Genomic DNA, 11,811 nt, shown 5'->3' on the forward strand with positions numbered 1-11,811 from the left:
TGAATACGAAGCGTGCACTGATTAATATTCACGAATTTGGGATAACTGGTGAAGGGAAAACTGCCAGGAAACCACATTACAAGCGAAACCTCAAAGAGAGTTGGGCTTCGTCCTCAAAAGGAAACAACACCAGAAAATCTAGCCTTCCATGGATTCAAACAGAAAACGCAAATGAAACATGAAGCAGAAACGTAAATGAAAGTAGAAGAAGAAGCAAGAACGAACTTGTAATTAGAAGCAGAAAACGGAAATTTGCATTAAGAACGAAAACAGTAGCCTTAGAACATAAAAACATCAAAACCTAAAACAAAAGCTCTGAATAATGAAAATAGCATAACAGAATAGCCTTCCACGAATCCCAAGGCTGCTATTTAAAAAGAGTCACTCAAAGTCACTGGGCCCTGTTACAATACTCTGGCCCAAAACGAAATAAACACTAAACAACATAAAATAAAATTGCAAAATTTCCTAATTAGAAATTAACTAAGGTAAGCGCTGCTTTATTTGCCCTCTTCAAGTCCATAACCAAAATCCGGATTAAGCCAAATGTTTCATTAATTCCTTAAATTAGATTAAAAACATCAAATTAGCTAAATGAGCCCAAATAATAAAACTGCCTGATTAATTGACAATTAAGACCAATCAGTAATTAAAATGGTGCAAAAAGGGTTTAGAAAATAGAAGAAAATGATGGCACATCACTCATCCTGTCGTGTTTCCTTGACCGCATCATGCATCTCTTCATGGCATCAAGATGGACATATCATTTCTGCATTCATCATTTATCATATTCATACACCGTATTTGCATAAGTCATTGCATTTCCATACATATTCATTTAGCATGCTTTTGTTCAAACAATTACATACATTTTGTTGTCATCATTCGCATGTTATGTTCGCTCATGCATAATTCTGCCATATAGTAGTTTATGCCTTGCATTTTCCTCTTCATCGCCAAAAAGCCACAATGAAGCGTGAAAGTTTACATTGCGTTCTCAGTTACATGTGTTGGATACCATGGTGATAGCTATAAACAAACCATGTTGGGGTTATACATTCCTTTCTCCTAAAAATGATTGAAAATCACGTGAACATGGTACCTAATGCATTGTTAACAAGAAAAGGGTGATCTTTCGGGCATCTCGTGTCGATCTCATAAATACATTTGTCATGCATAACATAAGTATGCCTAATCATTCATCTCTATGATAGGCTACCGAAGTATTAACGATCAAAATTTTTATTCCTTGGATCATGGGGTCGAACCAAGTACAGTCTTTTAAGAACGGGTTTAATCAAGTCAATGTCAAAGTATGAAAGTACCCAGCTTGCGAAAGTTGGGGCAGAAGATGGATCCGGTTTACATAGCTTCTTTTACTACTGCCAACACATGATTGAGCTAATAACTTACAAAATTAGGAACTGCTGATGTGCCTGTGTTTTACTTCCAGTTGCACTTTGACTCTGACGGGATGTAATGAACAATGTTGTTTTAATGAAAATTAGAGTTGATTCGACCCTATGTTCTATTAAGGGTTCTGTGTAAAATTTGGAATACTTTAACAACTTATCATTCACATGCATTCATGCTTATTTGTTTTTCCACATTGGTACGCATTGCTCATTACATTCTTTCCTTGAAATAAAAAAAATAATCATTGTGCTAAGAAAGAAAATTGTGCTTTACGGAACCCTTACTAGACATGTGCCAAGGCAAGGATAATGAGTGACATAGAGCAAGTACAGGAGCAAATGAAGGTTGATATGAGGGCCATGAAGGAGCAGATGACAATAATGATGGAAGCAATGATGAGCATGAGGAAGATGATGGAGGTCAACGTTTCTATAGCTGTTGCTGCCAGTACTATTACTAAGAGGGACTCGATTCACCCACCCGGTTTCAATCAAGTAAGTCGTTCAATCTTAGATGTAGTAGGTCAAGAAGGCGAGGGGGTGGATATGAGCCTCATTATATCTAGGTCTAAAGTAAGTCTTCTTTTCCACCATATGGTTTGCCTCCTAATTATACACTACCTACTATTGTATACGCTCCTAGTGAGAATATCAATAATTCCACACCCGTATTCATTAAGAATCAACAATCCCAACCAGATCATACTCATGCACATGTCTCTCAACCTATGGGGGAAACACATGAAGCTGATGCAATCCTACCCCGCAAGGGCATTGGATAGAAATCTCCAAGTAGATTGGGCCAGAGATGCAAGAGAAGGCCCTAGGGTTCTTATGAGCCTTAGGGTAGATTTCGGGCCCATGGGCTAAGTACGAGCCCACTTATCTTGGTACATATTAGATTAAGGTTTCATTAATTTTGAGCCTTGTATTTAGGGCTCCATAATGTAGGTAGGGTACCCTAGAAATATAGGATTTTTCAGCCCTTGTATTTTAGGGCACCTAGACTAGTTTTTGTATTAGGGGTAGTTTTGTAATTTCACATGCACTAAGTGGATATTTGATGTGTGTGGTTGGAAATAAATTTAATTGAATTGGTAGAAGCCCAATCCAATTAAATTTTAGAGGGGGAGGTGAGCATTTGCTTACTACACCCCATTGCCACATCATATAGTCACACTTTGTGCATGTCCTTCATGCTTTTCATGCCTCATGACACCTAAGCACACTTAGTGGAGAATCTTGGAATTGATCTTGGATTAGTGGGCTGAACCATAACTAAAATTCACTGATCATAATTAGTGAAATTTTGGCTCCAAAGTTTGGCTCCACAAATTCAATTTCAAATTCAAGTGAAATTTGAATTTCCCTCCAATTTTGTGTGACACTTAGGCTATAAATAGAGGTCATGTGTGTGCATTTTTTTGAACTTTGATCATTTGAATATTAACTTCAGATTTCAGAGCTCCTTTTGAGCACAAAATTTCGTGCTCTTCTCTCCCTCTCCCTTCATTCATCTCCTTCTTCCTCCAAGCTCTTATCCATGGCCTCCTATGGTGGTGAGCTTCTTCTAGACTCATCTTCTCCTTGAAGTGGCGTCTCCTCTCTCTCTTCCTTCTCCATTCCGCTGCCATTTATCTTCCAAGAAGCAAAGGAATCCATTGATGAAGAAGATCCTAGGCCTACAAGCTCCAATGGAGCTTGCATCATGTGGTATCAAGAGCATCTTCATCTAGGTGTTGAGGAAAAAAGCCCAGAGTTTCAAGAACCTCGGGATTTGAGGTCAAATCCTTTTCAAGAGGGAGGGAATGATGCAATCCTACCCCGCAAGGGCATTGGATAGAAATCTCCAAGTAGATTGGGCCAGAGATGCAAGAGAAGGCCCTAGGGTTCTTATGAGCCTTAGGGTAGATTTCGGGCCCATGGGCTAAGTACGAGCCCACTTATCTTGGTACATATTAGATTAAGGTTTCATTAATTTTGAGCCTTGTATTTAGGGCTCCATAATGTAGGTAGGGTGCCCTAGAAATATAGGATTTTTCAGCCCTTGTATTTTAGGGCACCTAGACTAGTTTTTGTATTAGGGGTAGTTTTGTAATTTCACATGCACTAAGTGGATATTTGATGTGTGTGGTTGGAAATAAATTTAATTGAATTGGTAGAAGCCCAATCCAATTAAATTTTAGAGGGGGAGGTGAGCATTTGCTTACTACACCCCATTGCCACATCATATAGTCACACTTTGTGCATGTCCTTCATGCTTTTCATGCCTCATGACACCTAAGCACACTTAGTGGAGAATCTTGGAATTGATCTTGGATTAGTGGGCTGAACCATAACTAAAATTCACTGATCATAATTAGTGAAATTTTGGCTCCAAAGTTTGGCTCCACAAATTCAATTTCAAATTCAAGTGAAATTTGAATTTCCCTCCAATTTTGTGTGACACTTAGGCTATAAATAGAGGTCATGTGTGTGCATTTTTTTGAACTTTGATCATTTGAATATTAACTTCAGATTTCAGAGCTCCTTTTAAGCACAAAATTTCGTGCTCTTCTCTCCCTCTCCCTTCATTCATCTCCTTCTTCCTCCAAGCTCTTATCCATGGCCTCCTATGGTGGTGAGCTTCTTCTAGACTCATCTTCTCCTTGAAGTGGCGTCTCCTCTCTCTCTTCCTTCTCCATTCCGCTGCCATTTATCTTCCAAGAAGCAAAGGAATCCATTGATGAAGAAGATCCTAGGCCTACAAGCTCCAATGGAGCTTGCATCAGAAGCTCCTCAAGACGACACTATGACCGGTTTTAGAGTTTATCTGGGGGGAAACACATGACTGGCCTGCATTTTCTAGTGTCCCCATGCCAAATGCTGTGAGGGAGCCTCAGTATCGACCACCATCACAATCCTTACATTTTGTGATGGAAGGAGGACCTTCTGCTATAGTTGAAAAGAAAAAATTTGATCATATAGAGGAGAGGCTGAGGGTCATTGAAGGAGGAGGAAATTATGGCTTTGCTGACATGTCAGAATTATGCTTGGTACCTGACGTGTTTATTTCACTGAAGTTCAAGGTGCCAGAATTTGATAAGTACAAAGGAACCACTTGTCCAAAGAATCGCCTAAAAATGTGTGGAAGCAATGACTTCCAAGATTATTTTGATGATGCCAAAGAATCAAGAGTTAAGCAAGTTTCAAAGAACCAGGAGTCAAAAAGCTTCAAGAATTAAGTCTCAAAGAATCAAGATTCAAGAACAATTAAGTTTCAAGATTCAAGATTCAAGAACAATCAAGTTTCAAGAATCAAGATTCAAGAACAATCAAGATCAAGATTCAAGACTCAAGATTCAAGAATCAAGAGAAGACTCAATCAAGATAAGTACTGAAAAAGTTTTTCAAAACATTGAGTGGCACAAGAATTTTTCACAAAATCTTTTACCAAAGAGTTTTACTCTCTGGTAATCGATTATCATAAGGTAGTAATCAATTACCAGGAGTCAGCATTGTTTTCAAAACTGATTTACAAAGCTGTAATCGATTACCAATGTTTTAAAACGTTAGAATTCAAATTTCAAGAGTCACAACTAGTGATAAAACATTTTCAAATCATTTTTAACTTGTGTAATCGATTACACAATACTTGTAATCGATTACCAGTGTTTATAAACATTTTGATTTTCAAATTTAAACATGAAGAGTCACATCTGTTGATGTGTAATCGATTACACCTTAATAGTAATCGATTACCAGTGACTGATTTCGAAAAACAAATTACCAAAAGTCACAATTCTTAAAGTGACTTGTTTCTTAATAGTTTTTCAAAAGTCACAACATTTAAAGTGACTAGTTTTCAAAAGAGTCACAACTTTTAAAGTGACTAGTTTTCAAAAGAGTCACAACTTTTAAAAGTTGACTAGTTTTAATGATATTGCCAAGAGTCACAAACTTTAACTTGAGTCATCAAATGATTATAAATATGTGACCATGGCACGAATTTCAAAAAACTAAGACTGATTTCTTTCATGATAAACATATTTCTTTCATAGAGTTTTTGTTCAATATTTTCTCTTCCAAGAAAAGTTCATTGTTCAAAAACTTGTGCTACTCTTCTTCTTCATTCTCTTCTCCCTTTGCCAAAAGAATAAAAGGACTAACCGCCTGAATTCTGTTGTGTCTCCCTTCTCTCTTGACAAAAGATTCAAAGGACTAACCGCCTGAGAATTCTTTTGATTCTTCCCTTCCCCTTAAACAAAAGATTTCAAAGGACTAACCGCCTGAGATATCTTTTGTTTCCCCTTACAAAGATTCAAGGGACTAACCGCCTAAGAATTCTTTGTCTTAACACATTAGAGGGTACATCCTTTGTGGTACAAGTAGAGGGTACATCTACTTGGGTTGTTGTACTGAGAACAATAGAGGGTACATCTCTTGTGGATCAGTTCAAGTGGAGGGTACATCCACTTGGTTGTTCAAAGAGAACAAGGGAGGGTACATCCCTTGTGGATCTTTGGCTTGTAAAGGATTTTACAAGGTTGAAAGAAATCTCAAGAACCGTTGGTTGCTTGGGGACTGGATGTAGGCACGGGTTGTTGCCGAACTAGTATAAATCTTGTGTTTGTCTTCTTCTTCCCTACACTCTTTAATTTCCGCTGTGTACTTTTAATTGCCACTTTTACTTTTGGTTAAGTTATTGCTTCTGTTCTTTACTTTCTTAACTTAGTAGTAAAAGCCTAGTTGAATCTAGTAACATTAAGAAGGATAAATTTTTAATTAGTCAAGACATATTAATAATTAATTCAACCCCCCTTCTTAATTATTTAGAGGCCACTTGATCCAACAAAATGTATTGCAGGAAGATGGAAGCATATACGAAAGATGAAAAGCTGCTAATGGATTTCTTCCAAGAGAGTATCGTCGGGGCAGCTATTACCTGGTATACTAACCTAGAACCTTCCCGAATCCGCTCCTGGAAAGACCTAATGGATGCCTTCATTAGGCAGTATCAATATAACGCTGATATCATTCCAGATAGAATGCATCTACAAAAAATTGTGCAAGAGAGATAATGAATCTTTTAAAGAATGCGCTCAAAGGTGGAGAGATCTGACAGCTCAAGTAGTGCCCCTGATGACGGAGAGAGAGATGATAACAATGATAATGGACACACTACCAGTGTTCTACTATGAGAAAATGGTAGGTTATATGTCTTTGAGTTTTGCAGATCTAGTGTTTGTTGGCGAGAAAATTGAAGCAGGTCTGAGGAAACAGAAATTTAATTATGTTGCTTTTGCGAATCCTGATAATGGGGGACCTGCAAGGAGTGGCGAGAGGAAGAAGGAAGGAGAACCTCATGGTGTGGATGCACTTCCCTCATGGACAAACTTTGCACTAGCCCTTTATAATCCCATGTACCAATATCCTTCCCAGCAATATCACTTCTCAGCCAATATCAGTCCTACCCATTACCAACCAAGAACACCCAATCAGCCACAAAGGCCACCCCTATATCGGCCACAAAATCCACTCAATGCACATCCAAGACCAAACATCACCCCTAATACCAACCAAAACACCAATCAGGAAAAGAATTTCCCAAAATATAAGCATGTAGAATTCACCCCAATTCTGATGTCATATGTTGACTTACTCTCGTATCTGCTCAATAATGCAGTGGTAGCCATAAGCCCAACAAAGATCCCTTAACCTCCATTTCCCAAAGGATACAAATCGAATGTGACATGTGCTTATCATGGGGGAGTTCCAAGGCATTCCATTGAGCACTGTATGACCCTGAAACATAAGGTGCAAAGTATGATTGATGCAGGCTGGCTGAGATTTGAGGAGGACGATCGCTTGTGAATTTTGACATCGTCAAGCAATACTATGCATGATGCTTGAGGCAATTTGAAGGTTGTTGTCGGATGTCTCAAGGACTCATTAGGATTTTTAGGTTTATGCTATTATTGTAAACAACAGTCACAATGCTAATAATATGGATGGATTTGATGTTGTTGTCTCTCATTCTCTCACAATTACATCTTTGCATATTTAGTTAACCTTCACTGGAATGTGAATGTATGTCGCTAGTTTGTTTGCTCAAGTGACCTGCACTCCGGAGTTAATTTCCAGGTCTGCCCAATAAAAAATGGCACGTTCTACACGTTTGGTGGCGGTGTCGTAAGTGACAAGTAAAATTGAATAAACATTTGATTGACTGTGTTTAAATCAATAAATAATAAGTGTAGACATTCATGCAACCTCATCTTATCTTTCTTAAAAGGTTTCTTTCTAAAAAAAGATTTTTGAAGAGCAAGAGTCATTTGACTTAATTTGTCAATTGAAAATCTTTTAAATATTTCTTGTCTTCGAAAATTCTCTTTTGAGAACTTGCATAGTTTCTTTTGTTTCTTCTTTTCTTTCATTTCTTCTTGCTACAAGAACGTGACAAACGACAGCAGCAAATACCTCTGAACCCTACACTGGGACAATTATAGGCACCATGCATGAGCTTCAAGCGAACTAGAAGGCAAATAAGAAGTTCTCACCCGGTAGGTTGAAAACCTGAAAGGGATGCCTAGGCAAAAGTTAGGGTAATAATAAATAAAAAATAATCAGGAGCATGTTTATCAGAGGTTTTGTCCCAAAATCCAAACTGTAAGAGTCTCTAGTCAAGATTTGAAATGACACACGGTCATGTTTCTTCATCCCAAACACTAATTTATCCCTTGCTACCCCCTCCGAACCAAAGTATAATTGTTTTTTTAAAGAAAAAACAAAACAAAAACCTTGAGTAGGAACCACTGCTAAACTGGCGGGAAAAGCAATGCAAACAATACATGCATGAGGTTTATTCAGCTCTAGGTTAGGCAAAAATAACAGAAAAGCAAATCCGCCAAAGGCGAGCAAAGCAAAAAGAGACAAAAGATCTCCAAATTTTACAAGGAAAGCACAAAAGTGCAATAAGGATTAATGTATAAGACAAATGGAGTAAAGCCCAACTCAAAAAGTTGAAATGAATAAAAGTACAAGCAAGGCTCTCAAGGTTCTTACTCAATATAACCCTTAAATACTCTTTGAGCCTCTCTGATCCTTTCTTTCATAGCCCTCTTACCCCCTGACCATGTTACAAGCCCAATAAAATCCATGTAGATCAAGGAATGACTAATTTTGCTTTTGAGTTTGGATTCTGGAATGGAACCCACACACACTTGTGATTGTTAAAAAAAAAAAAGAAGCCTCAAGGTTTGCACATTTGAGAAGAAAACTCATTCGACCAATAGCTCATGGAAGACGCCCAAAGACAATTGTGATAATAGGGTACATCTAACATTAGTCGCTTATGCAGACTCCCTAGGGTTCCTTTCAAATCCAAGGGTAGCCTTTGTTATATAAATTCTTTCGGGATCAACACATGTCATCAAGCTTTAGCAAGACCGACAGTTCCATGGCATCCCTCTATGATCTTAAACCAGGAAAGTTTCACTTGGTCATATACTAAAGTGTAACAATCCATTGTCATCCTTCAATGATACATGCGGTTGGTCCCAAAGCCTTATATTTCCTTGTTGTGCAGAATAATCAAAGTTTTAAAATAAAAAGAAAGGGATGAACCCTAGGATCATTATTTTAGTTGATTGATTAAATGTCAAATGACTCCATTGCCGTCATCCAAAATTTTCAAATGATTAAATCAAACAAAACATACACTCTAAGGGAGTCTCTGAAGGGATTTGCAAAAGATAAGATGAGGTTGCATGAATTATCACGTCTTTCAGAAAGGGACAATCAATCTATGTTTTTCACAAGAAAAAAAATCACAAAAAAAAGGAAAAAATGTCATGAGCATTGCACAATTTTCATGATTCAAAATCTTTTGCATTGCATTGCTAGATACAAAGCCTACATTTGCTGCATTTCAGGATGAAGTTTGCATGCCTCTGCATTCCAAAACTCATATGTTGCATATCAGGCTATAAGTGGATAGATTTCTCTTTATATGCCAGTTTCCAAAATCCAATGTCCTATCTTTTGAGTGGCCCTTTTAAAGAGTCAACCTCTTGCTTTCTTATAAGGTTGATCCCTTGGGTACCTATTGGCATGTTTCATAGGACTCAACATCCTCTATCTTTATGTTTCATAGGATTCAGCGTCCTTTGCCTTTATGTTTCACATGATTCAATGTCCTCATCTTTATGCTTTCATAGGACTCAATGTCCTCCCCTTTATGTTTTCATAGGACTCAACGTCCTCGTCTTTATGTTTCACAGGACTCAACGTCCTCTGTCTTTATGTTTCTATAGGACTCAACGTCCTCTGTCTTTATATTTCATAGGACTCAACATCCTCTGCCTTTATGTTTCATATGACTCAACATCCTCTGCCTTTATGTTTCATAGGACTCAACGTCCTCTGTCTTTATGTTTCACAGGACTCAACGTCCTCATCTTTATGCTTTCATAGGACTCAACGTTCTCGCCTTTATGTTTTCATAGGACTCAACGTTCTCGTCTTTATGTTTCACAAGACTCAACGTCCTCTGTCTTTATATTTCCTAGGACTCAACGTCCTCTGTCTTTATGTTTCCTAGGACTCAACGTCCTCTGTCTTTATGTTTCTTAGGACTCAACGTCCTCTATCTTTATGTTTTCATAGGACTCAACATCCTCGTCTTTAAGTTTCATAGGACTCAACTTCCTTTGTCTTTATGTTTTCATAGGACTTAACATCCTCTATCTTTATGTTCTCATAGGACTCAACGTCCTCGTCTTTAAGTTTCATAGAACTCAACGTTCTCTATCTTTATGTTTTGATAGAACTCAACGTCATCTATCTTTATGTATCCTATGACTCAACGTCCTCTGTCTTTATGTTTTGTAGGACTCAACGTCCTCTGTCTTTATGTTTCATAGGACTCTCAACATCCTCTGTCTTTTTGTTTCATGAGACTCGTTTCTTTGCTTTGTCGTTGAACTCAAAGTTCTTATTTTTGTTGGTACACCAATTTCTTTTTTTCCAAAGATTCTTCATTCTCATGTTGTGATCTTTCGAAGAAGCATCAGAACGGAATTGGTGTCTTTGTCTTTACTTATCTTTTACCTTCAATAAAAGACAAGTAAAGAGAGATAGTTGTCAGATCCTAATTCTATTCGGGTCCAAAAGAAAAAAGAAAAAAAAAAGAGGAAAAAGTAAAGAAAAAAAAGAGATAAAAAAGAAAAGAAAGAAAAAAAACAAAGAAAACAAAAGGAAAAAAGAAATAAAATAAAAAAAGAGAAAAGAAAGAAAAATGAAAAGAGGAAGAAAAAAAAGAAAGCAAACGTGAAAGAAAAAAAGAAGAAAAGAAAAAAAAAGATAGCAGTAAAAAAACAGAAGAAAAAAAGAGAAAGAAAAAAAAACAAAACGAAAAAAGGAAAAAAAAAAGAAAGAAAACGTAATGAAAAAACGAGAAAAATAAATAAATAAAGGAAACGTAAAAAAAGAAAAAAGAAGAAGAAAAGAAAGAAAAAAGAAAAAAAGAAGAAACAAAGAACGTGACAAAAAATAAAAAGAAGAAGAAAACGTGAAAAAGAAAAAAAAAAGAACAGTAAAAAAAGAATAAGAAAGAAGAAAAAAAAACTACAGTAAAAAATGAAAGAAAACGTTAAAAGAAAAACATAAAAATAGAAATAAATAAGGAAAAAAAAAAGAAAAAGAAGGAAGAAAGAAAACGTAACAGTAAAAAAATATATAATAATAAAAGAAAAGAAAAAATGAATATAAAAAAAGGAAAAGCACAAAAAAAAAAAAAGAATTAGGTTTAGAGGTTAGGAAAGGTGTGTAAAAAGGTGGTCAATGTCAAAACTAAAAAAGGAGGATCTGGTTGGCGCTTATTCCTTTTTGTTCTCTTGCTTCTGCACCACCTCATTGTCATTCTCCTTTTGAAGCAGGAGAAAATCTCTCAGTACCTCTGCGTCTTTCTTACTTCCCTGTGTGTTCCTTGAACCCTCTCTAACTTACTCTGATTTGCCACTACTTTGATGTTCTAAGAACCCCTCACTTTTGCTTCTCCCTTCAACGCTTTAGAGTTCTTGTGTCTAATCTTCAATTCATGTTGCATTAATTCTATGATTGCATTTTAGTTTTGTCAAATCTTGTGTCACATTTAGTGAAGTCACAATACCTTCTACTACTGTTCATGAGCAGCTTGATCAGCAGCTTGATCTTTTTCCAAAAATTGTGGAGGTAGGTATGTCATTTCTTGACACATCAAAATAGTGTATTTTCAGTGGCGGATTCAAGACGCTAAGTCAATGGATGCAAATTACAAAAAATGAAATTAGTGGGTTCAATTATATAAATATAGATGAAATAAAATATAAAAATATAAGATTTTATTTACAAATTTGGTGAATTTTAAAAAATGAGG

The sequence above is a fragment of the Glycine max genome, chromosome 10, assembly GCF_000004515.6.
Source record: "Glycine max cultivar Williams 82 chromosome 10, Glycine_max_v4.0, whole genome shotgun sequence".
NCBI lineage: Eukaryota > Viridiplantae > Streptophyta > Magnoliopsida > Fabales > Fabaceae > Glycine > Glycine max.